The 20325-nt window shown below is 41.8% G+C and overlaps 1 long non-coding RNA gene across 1 annotated transcript; it reads left to right on the forward strand.

The window, feature by feature from the left end:
- Window positions 1–309: 309 nt before the first annotated feature.
- Window positions 310–5592, forward strand: LOC143768848 (uncharacterized). The gene is made up of 3 exons (XR_013214082.1): window positions 310–421; window positions 2023–2088; window positions 4397–5592. It is a non-coding gene; the product is annotated as an uncharacterized LOC143768848 (long non-coding RNA).
- Window positions 5593–20325: the final 14733 nt, after the last annotated feature.

Consider the following 20325-nt stretch of genomic DNA (forward strand, 5'->3'; position numbering starts at 1 on the left):
AATGGATGAAATAATCTTGTGTGAGTTTTTTTTTACCATTTTATTATTTTTTTTTAACTTTTCTTTAGCCCCATTAGAGAACTTGACCATATGATTGCCTGATTGCTGGAGTTATATTTTGTAAAATTTCTATTAATGCTGACTTCTTGCTGTCTGGCTTCAGTGCTAGAAATGTATAGTAAGTGTTGGGACGGGGTAATGTTAGTGGGCATCATGTAATTCTTAGTTTCCCCTGGGGTGACGCAGCGGGAAAATTGAATATATTCTGCTAATTTCCCTGTCAGATTACAGTTAAACGTTGGAGATCCCAGAAAGAGACTCACTGTGAACAGCTTTTCATAAGAAGTTGCATTTAACAGAGAGTGGTGGAAAACCAAGACCTGATTGGCAACATCACTGGAACGCCAAGGGAATAAAACAGGTGAGTACATGATATTTTATTATTTTAGCCCATTCCTCCTTTTGGGTAAATATTGCCTGATCCTGGGAAACATGTTTTAATTATTTGGTATTAATAATCTTTTTGTACCCAGTACTGCAATTATAACAAGGGGCAAGCCAGTACATCTAGAAAGCAAGGATTCTTTACTGTAAGAGCATGGGACTATGAAAATCTCTACTCATCAAATTTTGCAATGGTTAATGTGTTTGTCTTTAAAAGAGGTCTGAATGTTCCTATAAGACTTAATTTTAGCCGTAGAGATGGGCGGATTTTCCAAACTCATTTCGGGCAGATTTGATTTGGTCTGAATCAATATCGGACTTAATAGAAAGTGTCGCAACGCACATAAAATGACATTTATTATGCTAAGAGGTCTTTCCAGATGCCAAAGCATAATAAACAGAGGAGAGGAAATGGCTTAAAAATTAAAATAGGCAATGAAAAGAAAGGGGAAGGGTTGTGAATTAAAATGTAGCTTTTATTAGTACTGTTTAGTAATTATAATTTTCTAAAATTATAATTATTAAACAATACTAATAAAAGCTAAATTTTAATTCACAACCCTTCCCCCTTTCTTTTCCTTGCCTGTTCTTCTATCTCGGTGGTGTCTACCTATGTGAATTTGTCTGAGATCTGACCTATTGTTGTTAAAAATTAAAAACAAACACATACTCGCCTGTTCTAGCTCCTCACCTGACCCCTTATGCCACCTCCTCTACAACTCCCCAATCCTCCACCTGGATCTTTGGTTATTTTGGCACGTCAATGGAAGAGCAAAATTTGTACAAATCAAATCTCGAATATTTCAGAATCTGAAAATTTTGGGAAGTAAGCGAGGAGATGTGTGGTTATTATACAAAGTGTACAGTATGAGGGGACAAAGGTCTTAAAGGACCCCAAAGAGACTATGCATGCTTTACCCTCTCATGCCCTGTTTTGCCTGGAGTGTTCCTTTAAGTATGTAATAAGAGTGATGCTTCAATAATATACAAATGTTCAGAAAAAAAAGCGCTAATAACCATCCAGTATAATCTTAGCTTGGGCTTGTAATGTTATCATTTGTCAGTTTTTACAGGAATGTGAAACCCAATGTATTTATGCTTTGTATATATGAACGTGCTCCGTGTTGCTACGTTCTGTCATTTATAACATGTCCGTGAATTCCTGTGTTTTCTGTGTCCTTAAATTCTACTAAACTTGTCCAACTTCCAGGTATGCAATTTAGTCTATTAAGTTTATTTGTCATGCCGGAATACAGTCACTTTGCCAAATCTATTAAAATTATACTCATCCTATTAAATTCCCTGCTAGGGAAGAAGAGTGTGCACAGCACTTCTCCTGCCTATATAGTTAGAGGTGACACCTCCTCATTAAAGGAAAAATCCTCTGTTTATAAGGTCAGCTAATATAATATCTATTCCCTAGTGGACACTAACATTTCAGAGAGTGATATACATTGCCGAGAGCTGACGTACGGATATAGGTACAGTACAGATGTAGCAGAGTCTTTTCGCACAAGTCATTGTGATATTTATGCGTCATTTTCACAATGGTAATGTCTATAAATTGTTTCCAAACAGAGGAGGAACAATCTGCACTGAGGACATTGGAATTGCTGGCTGTTGAACACAACGTTCGTGAAGGAGGTAAGATACCTCCTTCTATTGCTCCACGCTCCAAGAAATTCCCCCCTCTCTCTATGTGTGCCAATATAGATCTTTTTGTCCAAGTCGTCACCAATGAATTTTTGAAGATTCCCCGCCATGTGCGTAATGATAACTTGTCTAAATTTGAACGGGACCGATCACAATATTTACGCAATCTACCTGATATTTTGCTTAAACCAGCAGACAAGGGGGGTAATATTGTCATCTGGCCTAAAGTAATATACGAAAACGAAGCTTACCACCAATTAAATGATAACACTCTTTATAAGAAAATGAGGTACAACCCCTTGTCTGCGTTTAATGCACAACTTAAATCCATTCTTGACAGAGCAACTAATGATGGTATCATTACTAAAGAATATCCTTAGCATTACTAGTCGATGATCCCACTATTCCTACAATGTATCTTCTTCCCAAAATTCACAAAAACATCTATGTACCACCTGGCCGCCTGATTATTTCGGGAGGGGGGAATTACTTGGAGCAGGTGAACAGGTGGATTGACTCCAAACTACACACTTTGGTAGTCAAGCTCCCTTCATATATTAAGGACACGGGTCTACTCCTACGTTAGGTGGATGGACTCTACTTGGACATTGAAATTATGGGAGATAAGCGCACGTAAGGTGCTCACCTGGTGCTCCTTTCATAGGGCATATAAACGTCAGCTGCCGCAGATCCACGGGTCAAAGATTGACCATATCAAGAACCATACAAAGGATTTTTCTGGATATTATCCGCGCTGCTGAACAAATGGAAATCCGGACGTATTGATGAAAATTAATGGTGGTTTTATCCAATGCGTTTCGAAGTCTATATATGACTTCTTCCTCTGGAAATACCACACACATATATATCATCATTTGTTCAGCAGCGCGGACAATACCCACAAAAATCCCTCTACACTAATATTCCCCATAGTGATGGACTTAGAGCCACAAAAGTATTTCTAGTCATGTCCAATATCACCCCAACGTTGTGTCAACTAATTCTACAAATATTAGAGTTCACTCTGACTCATAATTTTTTTTATCTTCAAGGGGTCCTTCTTCGTACATTGACAATATCCTCTTGATTTGGCAGGGTGACTCCGCTTCCCTTCATGAATTTATGGCCAAGTTGAACAGCTGTGACCTCAATATACACCTTACACATACATGTGACACCGATAAAATTGAGTTTATGGATGTCACACTAAGGAGGGATCAGATATGATATCGATATACGATATGATACAAACCTGTCTGTTCAGAAAACCCACTTCCACCAACATTCTTCTACAGCCCATCCACAGCACTTTATTCGAACAGTCCCTGTAGGGCAGTTTCTCTGTCTTCGGAGAGTTTGTTCTACAGATCATGATTTTGAAAAACAAGCTGATGAGCAAAAACTCAGATTTAAGGAATGAGGGTATAGTAATAGAATGGTGAAGAAGGCCTATATTATAGCTAAACACTCTAACCACAATATCTTACTATATAACAACAATATAATGAAGGACACCAAGGGACAGATGAGATTCATCACCAATTACCATTCACAATTCAATCAAATGCGTGCCGTTCTTGAGAAATATTGGCCCATCCTGAAAATTGACCCTATTCTCTCAAAAATATTGCCTGATAGACCTGCCATTACTGTTAGACGTTTGAAAAATCTCCGTGACCATTTGGTAACTAGTCATTATGAGGGAGAAATGCAGACTACATTTCTTGATGGCGCTGCAGTTAGGCGTGGATGCGCTCTGTGTGGGAAATGCATTGCCTGTCCCAGTATTGATACTTGTCACTCATTTACAAATCATGATGACTCTAAAGCGTACAAGATTAAAAAACATGTAACATGTATGTCAACTAATGTTATGTACTATGTCACATGTCCTTGTTCTTTAATTTAGGTGGGCCTTACGTCACGCCAACTTAAAGTGTGTGTACGTGAACACGTATTGGGTATACAGGCGGCCATCAACCACATGGACATCTCCATTCTAAAGACAATACCATGCCATTTCAAACTCTATCACCAATGTAGCAGTAATTTATTCAGGGTCAGAGGGATAGATATACTTCCAACCAATCTCCGTGGTGGAGGAATAACTCAACGCTTGGCCCTCTTGAGGCCAAATGGATTTGGACACTACTGACTGTCCAACCTCATGGCCTCAATAAGTGCCTAAGCTTCGCCCCATTCTTGTGATTGCTGGTTTGCTGTGTTGACACTTTTGCCATCCCATATAGGCATATTGTTTTTTATTGTTTTTAACTGTGTGCGTTGTTTTATTATTTAGGTTACCCGCTTCACCGCCAACTTACATGCTGTGTCCCAGTTGATGCTTGTCTGAACTGCCTGCTAACATACATGGATCCTGTATATGTCTACAAGCAAGAATATATATATTTGCTATTATGCAATTTGATACTGCCTATGACAGTTATTGTTTATATATTTTTCCCTTTTTCTGCCTTATTTTTCATCATTTCCATTGTTGCTTTGTTGCTGGTACATGCTAACATCTTTTCTATATATCTACCAAATGTGATTTTATAACTTATTCTATAGTCCTTTCAATTTGTGGGTCACCATCAGTATGAATCATGGTATAGGGCCAGGGTATTATCGAGACAATTGTATGTCTTTGCATCCATTGTATCCTTGCTTCTACCATGTACTTTGTACATTTATGATGGCCACAGCATTTTATAATATTTTGCATTATTTGCACTACCTGCATTCTGTGTTGCTGGCTGCGAACCTGTATGCATGCATGCTTGGGTGTCACTGCCCTGTCCGGCTTTCTGCATCTCTATGGGGCGGTGACGTCTGGCCAGGTTTTCCCACATGTCCGGATGTCATTGGCTCCATGATGCTGACGCCGTCCAGCGTTGCTGTTTCCTCGGCAATGGGATGCGTCACTTCTGGGCCTCGGCTGGTAACACTTCCGGGCCTTGGCTGGTAACACTTCCCGCAGTCGGCGTTATTTAAACCGCCTTTCTAATCTGTACATGCCCCCTGACGAAGGCTTCCGAAACGCGCGTAGGGGCGGGCACGCCGGTGCAGTGTAATCCTGTTCCCTTCTATGTGCATGTTTTAAGGTATAGGTTGATCATGCAAATTCTCTATACTTATTAATGCATTCTCTATTCAATACGCTGGTACATACTGTATGTGGTTACTGTCCATTGTTGCATTACTCAGACTCATGCTATACCTTTTTGTATGGTCATTCACACTTGTGCTACTTACTCTATGCTGCACTGACAGCAATATTTTCAATTTTGCTTACCACTTGCTCATGCACATCAGACCATTGTGTCTGTTGATTAGGGTCCTAAGGTCTTCTGTTTCAGTGAGTCATAAATATAATGATAATATTGCTGTATTGGATATACATGACCACTGTTTTTATACCTGATATCACTGTTATTCCATTGCCTTCTGTGCCCTGGCTGTTTATTGCCTGTTGGCTATCCATATATCTCCTTGTCCTGTATTTGTAGATTTTATCAATTTATATAATTAATAAAAGTATTTGATTTTTTTCTAGACCTGTTGATCGTCCTCCTCTTTTCTTGTTTGCAATGCATTGACGATTGGTCTCATATTCATCCATATACTGGCAGTATGGTGATTTTCTAGCAGTAGGAGCGCATACATTTCATATTTTACTATGCCATTTTTTTCTACTAGCTGTTATTACAACACATACGTAGCAGAGTCTTTTTGCACAAGTCATTGTGATATTTATGTATCACTGAGTTGACACACTTGTTTTACACGTTTTTCAGATAGTTTTCTTCATTATTAGATAAAAGAAAATAAATGGGGAATATAAAGGAAGGACCAGTAACATCAGCTTCCTGACAGTGATTTTACCGCATTGCTCTACCTACGCTTGGTCACTAATTGCATAAAAGAGGACTTGGCTGTTGAGAAAGTTGGCGACACTGGTGAGTATACATTTTTTTTCTGGATCATCATGACTCAGAAAAAAGGACACTCTGGAGGCATTATTACCGTAAACAGCAGTGGTTCCCCTCAAATACTCACCTTTCCTCGTTCTCCCGCTGCTCCGGTTTCTTCAGCATCTTCTAATTCTCTGTGTCTTAGGGCAGAGGATTAGATTACGTCACTACAGCATGACCTCTGCTGGGCAGTGCAGAGAGTCAGGAGATGGCAAGGAGACCGGAGCTGCAGGGACCTGGGAGAGGTGAGTATTTGATTTTTTTTAAACGTATGGAGCATTATATGGGTCCCATTATACTGTATAGAGTCATATATGGGGACAATTATATGTTTTGAGCATTATATGGGGCCCATTTTTTGTAAGGAGTATTATATGGGGCCATTATATACTGTATTGAGTAATATATAGGGCCCATTATTCTGAATGTAGCATTATATGGGGCCAATATACTGTATGGAGCATTATATGGGGCCACTATACTGCATGAAGCAATATACAGGGTCCATTATATTCTATGAAGCAATATATGGTACCCATTATGTTGTATGGAGCAATATATGGGGTCCATAATACTGTATGGAACAATATATGGGACCCCTTATACTGTATGGAGCAATATATGGGGCCCATTATTCTGTATGGAGGACTATGTTGTGCCCATAATACTATACAGAGGACTATATGGTGCCCATAATACTGTATGGAGGACTATATGGTGCCCATAGTACTGTATAGAGGACTATGTGGTGTGCATAATACTGTATGGAGGACTATATTGTTCAATCTACAAGGGAAAGTCTGCAGTCACTCTGTGTGACTGCAGACTTTTGAATCACCCCAGTGCGCACACTTTGGGCTGCAAGGATTCGCCGGTTTCTGAGCTATTGTAGAATTTACAATAGATATCACTCAAGTAACGTAAGAAGCAAGTGAAATCTTTGGCCTACCTCAACCCTGGTTGAATGTGTGCAGTAGTTACATTCTAGAAGAGAACTTAGCTCAACCTGCCAACCACCTCTCTACAGCTCATAGATTTCTGTACAGCCAATAGCTGCTCACTCAACGCAGCCTCAGTGACTTGCAGTAATCTCGATGATGTCACCGCTAGTCACTGAGTCTACGTTTGAAGCAGCTCATTCTCTCCCCTCATTTCAGCCCAGATGGTTGAGAACCACTTATCGCAGACATGGATTGGGACATGGGACAGTGTATCGGACAGGTGAGGGACATGGTTGTTTTTTTATAGAAGATCAGGGCTTCAGTGGAATGGTTGTTAGGTGAGTATTATTGTTGTTTATTATTTTCAGTTTTTTACAGGGGACGAGGACTTCAATGTAATGGGCGTAAGTCGAGTATAACTGTGTTTTTTATTTTTAAATTAAAAAGCAAAATGGTGTGTATTTTTAATTTCAACTAAAGGACTTTACTCTGGCTGTGTGATTATTTACAATCTGACTATGGAGTTAGTCTTATAGATGCCTTTCCATTACTAACTTGTGAGCTTGATGTCAGCGGCCATAAACCAGCTGACATCAATCCCACAAATATTAACCCCCCTTACCACCATCACAAGGCAAATGGGAAGAGCCGGGCAAAGCGTTAGAATTAGTGCATCTAATAAATACGCCTTTTCTGGGGGCGCTGTGGGCTGCCGTTTTTAGGCTGGGGGATCAATATCCATGGCCCCTTACCAGCCAGAGAATACCTGCCCCAGCTATCTGCTTTAGCTTGGCTGGTTATCAAAATTGGGGGGTTCAACACTATTTTTTCAATTATTCATTTAAATAATAAACAAATTGCATGGGGACCCTTCTATTCTTGATAACCAGTCATGATAAAGCTGACAGCTCAGGATTGTAGCCCACAGCTGTCAGTTTTGCCATGTTGATTATCAAAAATAGAAGAGCCTCCACACCGTTTTATTTATATATTTATTTATTTATTTATAGCGCAGGCGCCCAGTGATGAATACTCCCAACAGCCAGCGCCTGCTGCTGGCTCATGCTGTCATCTGACAGTGTGGGAGCCGCTGTGCTCTAACCAGTGGGAATAATCTTACCGCCGAACAGAGCCGCCAGTGTTTCTCGTGCTGTCAAATGATGCTGTCATGCAGATGACAGAGTGGGAAACACCCGATGTTTGGGGTTTGTGCCCAAACAGTAGGTGTTCAGCACAGACCCTATACTTTACCGTACGGGTTCGCCCATCTCTAGTTATCACCTATGCTACGGATCCTAATTGGTGGGTGTCCCACCTCTGTGACCCGCATTGATCAGCAGATTTTGGGAATTTTTATTACTAAAAGGAAATTTTTGTCCCCTTTAAAAAATGTAGAGGCACACACCATGCCCAACAGCCACTCCATTCACTCTCTATGGCAGAGGTGTATCTAGCCTTTCCTGCACCTGGGGCAAAGGATCAGTTTGGCGCCCCCCCCCAAACCTCCCCCATTTGAACCTTAACTCTATTGAAACTGTATGACCAAGCCAAGATACATTCCTGAATCCCCATAATGTTAAAATATATACCAATAAAAGTAAAATTAATTGAGACATCAGTAGGTTAAGTGTTTTTGGATATCCATATTGAATCAGGAGCCCCATAAAATCCTGCATAAAGGTTAATAATGGCCCCATAAGATGCTCCATAGAGACATTTGCCCCGTATAGTGCTGCAGAAATGTTGATTATGGCCCCATAAGATGCTCCATAAAGATATTTGCCCCGTATAGTGCTGCACAAACGTTAATTATGGCCCCATAAGATGCTCCATACAGACACTTGCCCCATATAATGCTGCACAAACTTTATGGCCCCATAAGATGCTCCATACAGACACTTGCCCCATATAGTGCTGCACAAGCGTTATGGCCCCATAAGAGGCCCCATACAGACACTTGCCCCATTTGGTGTTGCTGCGATAAAAAAAAATCACATACTCACCTCTCCGTTGCTCAGGCCCCCGGCACTTTCAGTATTCACCTGCTCCTCGCTCCAGCTGCCTCTCCATCTTCAGCGTCTTCTGCACTGATGTTTAGGCAGAGGGCGCGCACTAACTACGTCACCACGCCCTCTGACCTCAGCGTCACTGCAGAAGACGCTGAAGACGGAGCGGCAGCTGGAACGAGGAGCAAGTGAATATCACGCAGCGCTGCGCTCCCCGTTATACTCACCTGCTCCTGGCGCGGTGCAGTCCCTGCTTCCCCGGCGCCGGCAGCTTCTTCCTGTACTCAGTGGTCACCGTTACCGCTCATTACAGTAATGAATATGCGGCTCCACCTCTATGGGAGGTGGAGCCGCATATTCATTACTGTAATGAGCAGTACCATGTGACTGCTCAGTACAGGAAGAAGCTGGGGAGCCAGGCACCTACAGGGACCGTGCCAGGAGCAGGTGAGTATAATTAGAAAGCCCCCGCTCCCCCTTCCTTGCTGACCCCTGGGTATGACTCGACGAGGAGCCTCCTTGGACCGCCGCATCATCAGGCGGCCCGCTGGTGCCCCCGTCGGCTGCGCCTGGGGCACATGCCCCGGCTGCCCCCCCGGATACGCCACTGCTTTATGGGGCTTCTAGAAAATGCCTGAGCTCGGCAGCCTTATAGGGAATGAATGGGTGGAGGTCGAGCATGTGCATTGCTGCCTGATTCTAACGGAAATAAATGTTTCCCATTCTGTCGATTGGTGAAAAGTGATAAGTGACAACTTGTTTTAACCGGACGAACCCTTTAATACTTGTTAGGGCACACTCCTGGCTTATTATTTGTTAAGTATGCACTCGTGACATTATTATTTGATAAAGTGGGGTACTTACAGCATCATTACTTGTTAAGGGGCATTTAAAGGGCATTATTACTTTTCAAATGGATAATTAAAGGGGTTGATTCAATTCAAATATAATTCATCCCTTGCTGCATTTTGCTTTAAAAAAATAAACCCCGCTAAACTCACCTTCCATAGGTCCACCGGTGAGTCTCCGCCACTGCTCCCGATATGTGTCATTGGCTGTGGCTCAGACGTCACCTTGACTGCGTGGCAGCCATCAAGTCAGCTATGGGTAGTGCATAAAAGTATAGACAGAACTCCAAGGTCTGAGACACTGAGCTCACTGATTGGCTACCGTGCTGTCGACATTACATCAGCACCGTAGCCAGGGCCAGACACTGGGAGCAGCAGCAGAAAGTCGACGGTAGTCTTGAGGAAGTCGAGTACTGCATGGTTTGGAGCAATGTTTCTTTCCAGGGCACACACAGATTGCATTATTATTTTGTAGGGGGCATTTTTTCTGTCCAGAGTGCACAAAGGGGACATTATTAAGGTGTGCAATTATGGGCAATATTACTGTGGGGGCCCAAAAGACGGAACTTTGTGAGCACAATATAGGGCACTGTTTTCCAGAACATTTGCTCTGCCTGAACAAAGCCCCCATCAAATAAATTTACATGCGTCGCCCAGGAACCTAAAAGGTTACAGAACATATGATTCACACAGGAGACCTGGCCCTCTGTGACTTCAAGGGCCGCTAGGTGCTCAGGTACTTAAAGAACCAGCACCTACAGTATCTTACAACATACCAAATAGCAAGCCCATGGCATACTTGGGTTTATCTCAACAATTCCAGGATCTGACATAATGTAGGATAGAGCTAGAAACAGGGAAAAAAACAGAAGTTTGTGCCTGTAACTTATAACCACAGTCAAACATTTCACCTTTGTGATGATGTACATTTTGGTCACCAAGTCACCTACTTGTCTGTAAGGTTTGAAGATTTCTTTCATTATATACAGTTTGCTCCTTTTGATTCTTGGAAAGTTGAAAAAAATCACCCTAAGGTAGGGGCCAACCTACAGTGCTTCTTTTTAACTTTTCCTAGAGTCAATTGGATAAACTAAATCCATTGATTTACCCCTTAGTCCTTTTCATTTACATCCCCTGCCCTGGTTAAACTTCATTCATGCTATCTTTAACAAGAGGGGGTCCTCGGGTTAACTGGTGCCCTGGGTATTATTCCATTGACCCCCTACTATAGTGCACCATATAGTGCCCAGGTAATGTAAGAGGGTGGTGCTGTTATAGACAGTAAGGAACACGCTGTCACTTTAAGAGGCTGCACCCCCTTGGCGTGATGGAATGTTCTGCTTCTCCCCTGCAATAGTCGGTGTGATGAACTAGTCTGGAAGAGTGCAGGTGTGGAGCTGGAGCAGCGTGTGTGAACTGAGGCTGCTGCAGAGAGGACTTTTTGTGCTGATAGCTGAAAGAGAGAAGAACTGTGTCCTGATATAGCTGCAAGAGAGCCACGAAGATACAGAGAAAGGGATTTACAGTTACCAGGAGCATCCCTAGGATCCAGAAGCAAGGAGAAGACCACGCTTCACAGAGCTGACAGAAAGCCGTGCGCACCACCATATTAGACTGCTGGGGGCCCCCTGGGACTGGATCTGATTCTCCAACATCACCGTGAGTCTGTTTCTGTTTGGTGCACCTGTTAGGGCGTAGTGTAGGCTTCAATAGTCAGTACACGGGAGCCGTGTGAACTGCTTAGTAAAGGCCAGGGAGGTTATACGTAGAGTAGCATCATCACTTGTTTATTGTTTACATTTGCTGGTTAGACATATTTTGAGTCTGTAATAGTTGGAGCACCGTGCTATTATACGGGAAAGATAACGTTTATAACTCTTGTAAATTGTCTTTTACCATTGTATACCCCTGTTTGCATCTTCCTCATTCACTTTGTTCCTTGCCTTCCAATTAATCTACCCTTTGTTGTTTGCACCTCATCTTGTGTACAGTAGTCTTCCTGCACCGTGGTGGTTCCCCGGCCATCGCTTCAGTAACACAAGGATACAGATGCCTTCTGGAGAGCAAAATACATTATATAGTCAATAAACTCGGGAATAGAGCTACATCCTTCGTGAAATTGGGGTCCAGGATTCAGGCTTCTAGACCATCTGGGCCAATAGAGTCCCCTTCAGTAGGGACAGATTATACTTCCCGATGGACTGCAGAGGACGAATATCTATATACTAACATATATAGTTATAAAAAGGCAGACATCACAGTAGGAAGCAGAACATGAGAGCCTGTCTCAGCATTTTATGTCTCCAGGTAAGTTGGATTTGAGCCACGGAACTTTGGCCTTAGTAAAAGTTAAATGTCCTGAAGTTTTATATTTACATAAAACTAAGAAAATTATTAAATTTGGGGCTAGACCTATTAATTCTACTCTGTAGGCCCTTTTTGCTTAAAATAACTTTTAGATAATGATAATGATGGTAAACTCATTATTGACTTTGCTATTTTTGGCCCCCATAGAAATATCTGACTCAGTACCTGCGTGTGTTCTTTCACCGTGTGTTTCGGAACGGCTTCTTTTCTAAACCGAGGTCTAATATTTAGTAGAGAAAACGAGCTGCGGCAGGGAGTTTAAACTGTGGTTCCTGCTTCCTACCGAACCATAAACATTTTCTTAAGGTCTAGTGTAATTTAAATAAACAGTAAATGCGTTCGCCCACCGCCCCTTTAAAGGGACATTTCATCTTTCTCTTGTGGTTCTCACCAGACAAATTGGTGTAGCAAAAAAATAGCTAAGTACTAATTCCCACTGTTAGCTTTAACATCCAAAGTAAGTTGTATGTACAAGGATGGAGCAGACATAAACATGGCCACTGACATCCGTCTTGGACGACCTCCAAATTTAACTATTTTTCTTGTGTTGAGTTTTCTAAATAATTAACTATATAATAAACCGACCATACATGATTCAAATTAATAATTTCTTAATACTGTATTACTTTATTGGGGTGAAGCTTAATTTCTTAAATTCCCCTGTATGGCCAATCAAATTGTGACAGCATGGAGCCACCATTAGGGCACGCTAAGGTGCTTCATGCTGTCCTACATACTGTTTTGTTTTTGATCCCCATGTATAAATTGAATGTAGCTAGCTTCTAAGCTCCAAGTGATTGCAGACAGAACTACTGATACCACTTCTCGGAATGTTGCCCAGACATTCAGTTGATCTTGTTGCGCTCCACTCGCCTGGAAAACAGCGGTTGATATACATGCATAATTGCTTCTTATAATTATGCCGATTTCAAGCATAGCCTATTCTTAAGACCCCCAAATATATTAGAATAACCTCCACCGAACACACCATTATCGATGGATTTGGCCTACAGCCTTATGTGTATGGGGGCTTTCGATAGATAATGTCAGGATAGATAGAGACCCAGCATGTCCAATTTTAGACGTCCGATGGTTTTCTGCTCCCTGGAGAAAGCCTCCGCCAGAGAAGTCTGACCCTCTCATAGAGAACACAGGAATGGTCGGCAAAGAGAGCTCTCCGATGTATGGGAGAGGTGACCTAGATAGCTGCCGGTCGAATGATGGTTCGGTCAACAGCCATATAAGGTATATGTGTGGCTTTGGAATAAGCTACTAATCTACCAAGGTACCAACATTTGCTTTGGGGCTAATCTGTAGGACCCCATGTGATGACACAGTATTTTATATTAATTAACCAGACATACATTTTCAGTAAGCCAGGAGGAATAGACTGTTATCTATATGTTGACTTTTGAATTTATGTGTTTCTTTCTTTGGATGGTCAAGTCAGCCCCTACAGTTTATTATACTGTTATCTTTGCAAAACAGGGATGCAGGCTCACTGAACAATGATATTTGCTGGTACGTTGATTTCGCATTATATCAGGCCATGCAGTTTGTTTACTTGCAAACATTGAAGGACAAACTAAATAATCAATGTGAGTTAATCTCATCACCCCTTCCCCTTGACATGTGAATAATGGCTTGAAGTACAGTTGTGAACTATAAAAAGGGGATATGCCTCTGTGACAATATAGATCCAACACATCCGAAGATCCAAAGAACCAGAGACTTTTTACAAAACCACAACCAGATCATGGCTCCATCACAAGGGACACGGATTTGAGATTCTATAGGATGTCATCTTAGGGGACCACGGCCTCGAGTGAAAGAATAGAGATCTGCTCGATTGACCATTACTGAACCCATGGATATGTTTGGATAGGTCAGGATGTGGACCCACCAGTCACCTGAGCCCCATGGATACATTTGGGAAAGCCAGGATTGGGATCCATGGAGATGTTCGGAAAAGCCCGATTTTGACCCTCTGGTCACCTTGCCTTGTACCTCATTGGACTGTCAGCTTCCTAAGCTTATCGTTACCTCTTCTCTGCGATTGCCACAGGTGGAGGTAGTCGGCCCTGGAAGCTCTGGCGTTACAGCTGCTCTTATCCCGGTGAGTCAGCAGAAGGGTGAGACTGAATTTTTGCACCATCTTGTGTATTTTTCTGTGACTGTTCTATATGTTATTTGCCTGTTTTGTGGTTCAATAAAGTATTGCCACAATGATTTACCATCGCCCTGTGTGGTCTGAATAGTATTAGGCCCACGGTAAAAGGAGAAAGAGCTTTTGGTGGGATGAGTCCTGATTCATGCGGTTTCGGCTAGAGGACTAGAGCAGCCGCTGACCCCTCCATTTCTCTACAACCCCTATTGGTCTGTTACACTTTGCAGCCCCTTTATTATTTTTCTAGACTCTGCAATGCATCCCTTCCTTGGTCTACGTCTGGTACTGCAGCTCAATCCCATTAAACTGAGATCTTTTGTTGGGGCCCATAAGTTTCATCTTGTGCCACTGATAGGGCACATAATGTATGGCACAGACATTGGCACATGCTGTAGGGCCATATCCCACCTCTCATGACAATGACTCTGACTTTATTTCCTACATCTAGATGGCGTATCTTGTATCCACTGTTTTATTTGATAGATCAGTATTTATATTACTGTAGTTTATGGCCGGATTCCAGGATTCAGTGTCAGAAATGGGACCCGGGGGATTTACCGTTCTCCAGAGTTATTACTGAATCCCCAGAGCCCTGTTCTCACTTTGCTTCATAGACAAGCAGGGACAGATTTTCTACTCCACAGCCAAGCTGTTGGCTGAAAACTCTGTGATTTGCCTGAGATCAGCAGAATCTTAACGTCTAGAATAAATGACAAACTCTGCAGAGTTCAATGAAAGAATGGAGAAACGCAACACTATCATTAGATTTTCAGATGTGGTCTGGGTGTAATATTATGGCTAAGTGTGTCATGAAAGTGTTTATGGCTCAGCTGGGAAGTATTTTTAGAGCTGTGAGCTTGTCATAATGTCCAGGATGTTGCCTCGAAAAGTCTAGGTGAACAATATCATTGCAACCTGATGCAAATCCAGACATGGAGTAGATGTCCCCCAGGAATATATCTCCGGGCTGTAGGGAGTGAAGAAGTAGCAGCTGTATTCCCCTGGTGCTTCAGAGGTCTCAAAAGGCCCTCTGCTCAGAAGACGACCAGCATGCTGCCACATGGGAACTTTATTTGAAGTTTTTCATTAGATCTCGGGATCTTTAAAGAAAACCTAAAAAAGTATCTATTATTTATTTAAAAAAATATAATCCCCACCCCCTGTGAAGACACAAGGGTTAGTGGGTGCTCTCATCCGCAAGCCTGGCTGACTTTAGGAAGACCGCATGGACAAGGGCTCATCCCGCTGAATGCCTGCTCTCCTGTTCCATGGGCAGAATACTACTCAGACAACACAGGGTGAGGGTAAAAGAGTGTGGCAATACTTTATTGAACCACCAACACAAAATAACATATAGAACAGTCCCAGCAAATACCCAGGATGGTGCAAATTACAGAGTTTCACCCTTCCACTTGCTCGCCAGGATTAGAGCAGCTGCGACTTTGGGACTTACAGGGCCGACTACCCCATCAGTGACACCCCATTTTTAGTGGGCACCCACAGAGAGGCGGTAAAAACAAGCTAACTTTCCATTGAGGTATGTGGCCATGTGATTTGATTGTCCCAACCTGGCTTTTCCGAACGTCTCCATGGAGCCAGGTGACTGGAGGGTCACAACCTGGCATCTCCGAATGTCTCCATGGACTCAGTAATAGCCAATGAAGCAGATCTGTATTCCTCCAGCTAGAGACGTGGTCTCTTAGCTTGCAACCTGTAGAATGTCAAATTTTGATTCCTCTTAATGGAGCCATGGTGCCTTGGTTGTTGTTCTGTAGAGTTCCATTCCAGAAAGATAGACATCACTTTCTATACCCAGAGCTGTTGTCATGGCCATCATCCATAGTTCAATGGGAAGGTGGGATGAGGTTAATGCTCATTGTTTGAGTATTTAATCGGTCTGCATAGTTTGTCCTTCACTGTTTTGCAGGTCAACAAGCTACATGGACTTATACAATGGGTAATCAACATATTAGCAAGCATCAATTGTTCAATGACCCTGTCCTCCAAGCATGGCAACACAATAATCAATTCAAGAGTCAACGTTTTGGCTCATATGAATAGTAGTCTGTCTCCCGGCCTACTGAAAATATACGTCTGGCATAATTAAAATTAAATGCTGTGTCGTCACAACCCCTCAAAAATATTTTTTTAAATGTTATAGACCGACATCATATGTTGCTATAGGAGGTTGTGGAAGCTGCTGAGCATGCCAAAAACAGACAACTATGACACTTTTTAGTTATGGGGCTTCCTTAAAGGGGTTGTCTTTGACTTGAACATTGATGACCTGTCCTTTGGATAGGTCATCAATGTTTGATCAGTGGGGTGCGGCACCCGGCACTCTTGCCAATCATCTGTGACATCGGCAGCAGGAACTGCTCAGTTGCGGAGCTGCACAGCTCCATTGATGGAATAGTGGTCGCTGCTGGGTACTGCACATCCACCTCGTATTGATTTGAATAGGTGGTGGATGTGCACTGCCCAGTCACGGCCACTATTCCGTCGCTTGAACTGTGCTGTGCAGCCCCGCAACTCAGCAGTTACGGCAGCTGCTGACACAGGGAACAGCTGATAGGAGGGTATGCCGAGTGTCGCACCCTTAGACATTGATGACTAGGACAACCCCTTTAATTTCCTCCATTTTCTCTTCATAGATTACATTGGAAACATTTGAAGAAATACAGTCCTGAAAACACTACTGTGCATAGTAATAAATATAGGAGCACTGGAAAATGTTTGATGTCACTTATTACTCACCTGTCCCAGTTCCAGCAGTGTGTGTAATCAGCTGGTCTTGTCTCTTCTCCCGTGACATGGCATGCAAACTCAACTCTATTCCGGTCATCTTAGTTCCACCGCTGCCACATCAAGGTCTGTTGCACATTTCTGCTTAAGTTGCATGTAAAAGTTTGGGCACCCCTGGCCAAATTACTGTTATTGTGAATAGTTAAACAAGTTAAAAATTAAATGATTTATAAAAGGCCTAAAGTTAAAAATGATACATTTCCTTTGGATTTTAGGCAAACAAAATATATACAATACATATATATTTTCAACTTTTATATTTAAAAAAATCACAAAAAGGAAGATTGGTAGATGCAAAAGTTTTACCATTCTTGTTTGAGGGATTTTCATTTATTCTTCCTACGACAATTCTTCCAGTTCTGTGAGATTCCTGGGTCGTCTTGCATGCACTGCTACTTTGAGGTCTAGCCACAGATTTTCAATGATGTTCAGATCAGGGGACTGTGAGGACCAATGTAAAATCTTCAGTTTGCACCTTTTGAGGTCATTTATTGCGGATTTTGGCTTGTGTTTTGGATCATTATCCATTTGTAGAAGCCATCCTCTTTTCAACGTCAGCTTTTATACTGATGGTGTCATGTTTGCACCAAGAACTTGTCGAAATTTCATTGAATCCATTATTCCCTCTACCTGTGAAATGTTCCCCGTGCCGTTGGCTGCAACACAACCCCAAAGCATGATTGATCCACCCTTAATTGTTTAATTGCTTAATTGTTGGCGAGATGTTCTTTTCCTAAGATTCTCTGCCCTTTTTTCTCCAGACATACCTTTGATCATTGTGGGCACAGAGTTTTATTTTGACCTCATCGGTCCACAGAACTTCTTTCCAAAATACATCAGGCTTGTTTAGAAGTTCTTTTGCATACTTCTGATGCTGAATTTTGTGATGAGGATACATGAGAGGTTTTCTTATGATAACTTTTCCATGAAGGCCATATTTGTGCAGGTGTCTCTGAAAAGTAGATCAATGTACCACAACTCCAGAGTCTACTAAATGTTTCTGAAGGTCTTTTGCATCAAGCGAGGGGGTTCAGATTTTCCTCTTTAGTAATCCTACGATCAGCTCTCACTGAAATTTTACTTGGTCTGTCAGACCTTATCTTGACCTCCACTGTTCCTGTTAACAGCCATTTCTTAATTACATTTCAGACTGGGGAAAGGGCAGCTTGTAAATGCTTTGCTATCTTCTTACAGCTTTCACCTGCTTTGTGGGCCTTCACCATTTTCATTTTCAGAGTGCTAGGCAGCTGCTTAGAAGAACCCATGGCTGCTCTTTTCATGTACAACATTAGAGGAGGCTGTTTTTTTATAAAGCTGGGAAATTTGTATCATCTGGCCTTTCCTAATGATGATAGCGATTGAGGAAAACCTATCACCAGTTCAACTGTGTCCAGTTTTTGTTTTTAATTTCTACTGTTTCCTTGATTATTCCACTTTATTCTTTTTCAAAATCTACCACATGGTTCCAGAGATATGGATCTTTTTATTTAGTGCTAATTTTATGGTTCTTTTAAAGGGAGTGTGGCTCACAGAATCCTCTGGGGCGAGTCTTTAGGCTCCTCTGCACTATTACCCTGTCAGCCACACCCCTTTCATGAAGACAATTAAAATTTGCACTAAATAAAATGACCTATATCTTTGAAGCCATATGGCGGATTTAAAAAAAAGAAAAAAAGTAGAATACTCAGGGGAGCAGTGGGAATAACATAAGACGCATTTGACCTGGTGACCGATCTTATTTAAACTTGTACATTATAATGAGACAATGTTTGCATAGATAGAGGAATTACAGAGGTAGCAGTCACACCTAGACCCTGTTGCTGGAGGGGGTCAGTATCCCCCCTCCAGCAACAAAATCTGGATGTGATTATATAATGTATATATGCAGTAATGGCTTGTATATTTATGTTTATACAGTTGAACCCAGAAGTTTACATACACTATATAAAAAGACACACATGCATGTTTTTCTCAGTATCTGACATGAAATCAGAATAAACCTTTCCCGTTTTAGGTCAATTAGGATTACCATAATTATTAATTTTTTCCAAATGCCAGAATAATGAGAGCGAGAGAATGTTTTAAGGCATTTTTATTACTTACTGCAAAGTTAAAAGTTTACATACACTAAGATTGCTATGCCTTTAAACAATTCTGGACTGCCCATATGATGAGGTCATGTGTTTGGATGCTTGTGATAGTTTTTTTTGGCAACATCTGAGTTAATTAGAGACACACCTGTGGATGTATTTTAATGCACACCTGAAACACACTGCTTCTTTGTGTAGCATCATGGGAAAGTCTAAATAATCAGCCAAGATATCAGGAAGAGAATTGCGGACTTGCACAAGTCTGGCTCATCCTTGGATATCATTTCAAGATACCTGAATGTGCCTCGTTCATCTGTACAAACAATTATAAGCAAGTACAAACAAGATGGGACTGTCCAGCCATCATACCGCTCAGGAAGGAGGCGGGTTCTGTGTCCCAGAGATAAATGTGCTTTGATCCGACATGTGCATACCAACCCAAGGACAAAAGCAAAAGACCTTGTGAAGATGATGGTGGAAGCTGGTAAGATTGTGTCAATATCCACAGTGAAACGAGTACTGTATCAACATGAGCTGAAAGGCCACTCTGCCAGGAAGAATCCATTACTCCAAAAGAAACATGAAAAAGGCAGATTACGGTTTGCAAATGCACACAGGAACATAGACCTTAATTTTTGGAGACATGTCCTGTGGTCTGATGAAACTAAAATTTAAAGAAGTTGTCCACTACTATAACCTTTGTTTGTTTTTTTTCCATAAATCTTGCTATTATGTGCCACTGAAAACATCTACTGTGTTTATTTTAGCAATATTACCCTTTATCATGCTGTAGCAGTACATCTTTAGTGCTGGATCCAGCTCTCATGGGGTTAATCGACAACTTCCTTTCTCCTGACTTACTGTGCTCTAATACTACAAGTTCCATGATGCATTGCACTCGCCTGTAACTCTGCACCTGGCACACCCACTCCAAAACACACCCAACCCCTCCCTCCTCTCCTCCCTCTATCTTCAATAAGATTTGTGATGTCATTTCTGTCCAACCTCCTCTTTTACATTTGTCCAACCC

The sequence above is a fragment of the Ranitomeya variabilis genome, chromosome 4, assembly GCF_051348905.1.
Source record: "Ranitomeya variabilis isolate aRanVar5 chromosome 4, aRanVar5.hap1, whole genome shotgun sequence".
Lineage (NCBI taxonomy): Eukaryota > Metazoa > Chordata > Amphibia > Anura > Dendrobatidae > Ranitomeya > Ranitomeya variabilis.